Here is a 2,171-nt window from a genome sequence, read left to right on the forward strand (position 1 = left end):
AGTCTCATGAAGTTTGAGGTGAACCAGAGTGTATGTGCAATGTTTTACAGACACACATCTCTGATATAACCAGTGCTCTCTAGATTGTGGAGCACATCAGAAGTTTCTGAATACAATACCAACAGCTGTACCAAATAAAACATAACTACAGACCTTTTTTTTTTCTCAACACAGTGGTTATGGTTGAGAGGGTTTGTGTAAGAAAAAATGTATGCATGAGAAAGTCCTTGCCTTGTGGCACATCTGGTTTCAACGCAGAGGCAGAAGGTCACAGCTTGTGAAGTTAGGACGAGGCCATAACAGAAAATTTGATCTACAGTTAGAAGAAAAGTTTCTGTTTAGAAACTTAAGGGGTTCTATCAGGCGCTACATATTTGCAGCCCCTTAAAGGTTCTATATAGAACCCCTGTTAAGGGTTCAATTTCAAGAACCCTTTAGGGTTCCTTGTAGCCAGAAAAAATGGTTCTATATAGAATCTTCTACGAGTTCCCATCCTGGGATCATTTTATGAATTTAATTTTAGTTTGATTTTAATTACATTTTATGACTTAAACCACTCATATTGATACTTTATCACTGTAAAATCTGAAATTATTATAAGGATAACACATCAAAGTATTATGTGATCATTTAAGACACTTTTATTAACATTTACAATGACACAAGCAATATTTAACACACAGCAATTCACAGTGCAACATTTAGAAGAATTAACATGAATCCATGTTTCTTTTTTATTCGTACTTTTTATTCTTTTTACCTGAAATTGACAAAATAGTACATTCAGTTTTAGAAATATTAATGTTTTATCAAACCCCCTCCCTCTTACTCACCCATCCAACATGTGTCAGTCATAAATATATGTTGATTGCTAGAATCCACAAAAAAACAAAGTTAACCTGCAAAAAACAGTAACTAAATAAATAAAATGTCACCAAATAGTATATTAATGAAACTGATTTTGCATCTCACTACCAGGTTATTATCCTTCACCTTCAATAAATGTCAAGTATTTACCCCACTTTCTCCTATAAACCATGCAGTCTATATGATTTTTTATTTTTTATTTTTTTTTGTGGTAACTTTCCCCAATTCTGTAACCCATATAAGATGGCGAACCTGGTAATTCCACATGTTTCTGACTTGTATCAGTATTGTTTTTTTTAATTCATAAGCATTAATAAATAATTTATCATTCATAAGCATTTAAACAATAAAAACAAAGGAACCATGACAATTTCAGCACTGGGAAGGGCTATATAGTGCTGAATGAAAGAAACTGAGTGATGGCTTTTGGAATTTCCATACTGAACAAATAGGATACAGCAAACAGATACTTTTGGCATCTCTGTTGTCAGTCAGTGACACGTCCATTTTGAAGCTAACTCTCTTTGCATTGAGGAGGCATGATATCCTAAGATGGAGATGCAAGACAGAAACATTTATTAGACCTACAGAGAATACAGTACAAAAAGGAAAACAGAGAGGAATCTCTCACAATCGGATCAAATCTTAAAACTTACTTTAATCAGAGAGGAAGTGTGGTATCATCTGAATGCAGATGACCAAACAAGTAATGCTGTATACTCCAAAAAAACGGCTATGCTGTCGTTTAGGCTATATTACTTTTTTTGTCTCATGCAGCGCACTGCCTGCGTCTGAGTAAAAAAAAAAAAAGTGCATGTGATATTAACAAATGAACTACGCTCATATTTATAATTCCAAACAATCAGTAAGCGACAGGTGCTAGGAAACGCTGTTTTGTACTCATTTATTTACGAGTCGGCTGCGGTGCGGCCAACTGAAAGCGCTGCTTCTCTGCCGCTCACTGCACAGAACAGACGCCGAAAGATGTGACACTTCTCCGGGAAAGTCAGACCTCGCATTCGCGGGACAGCACTGGCGAAATCTTCCAACTGAACCATAGTTAAGGTTTATCCAAAACATTTGTTAGGTTTGTCAGTATGAATGTTCTATGGAAAAAAGCCGCTAAAAGGGTCTGAAAGTTGCTAAATCTAGTGCTTAAGTCGCGACCGCCCAGCACTACATTACAGCATCCTTAATAAAGTTCTTGTTTTCTTGTGTTCTTTGATTAACAGATATCATAGCAGCTGGGTCATTGGGTTCTTTTGGCTGCCACTGCTGAACATGGCGCGGATCTGACACGCATC

At 36.3% G+C, this 2,171-nt stretch overlaps 1 long non-coding RNA gene across 1 annotated transcript; it reads right to left on the reverse strand.

Moving 5' to 3' along the window:
* Positions 1 to 1,052: 1,052 nt before the first annotated feature.
* On the reverse strand, positions 1,053 to 1,591 carry LOC107567047 (uncharacterized). The gene is made up of 2 exons (XR_001606583.1): positions 1,524 to 1,591; positions 1,053 to 1,414 (listed from the first exon to the last, which is right to left on the reverse strand). It is a non-coding gene; the product is annotated as an uncharacterized lncRNA (long non-coding RNA).
* Between the last annotated feature and the right edge of the window lie 580 nt (positions 1,592 to 2,171).

This window comes from Sinocyclocheilus grahami, unplaced genomic scaffold (assembly GCF_001515645.1).
Source record: "Sinocyclocheilus grahami isolate Dianchi unplaced genomic scaffold, SAMN03320097.WGS_v1.1 scaffold1123.1, whole genome shotgun sequence".
Taxonomy (NCBI): Eukaryota; Metazoa; Chordata; class Actinopteri; order Cypriniformes; family Cyprinidae; genus Sinocyclocheilus; species Sinocyclocheilus grahami.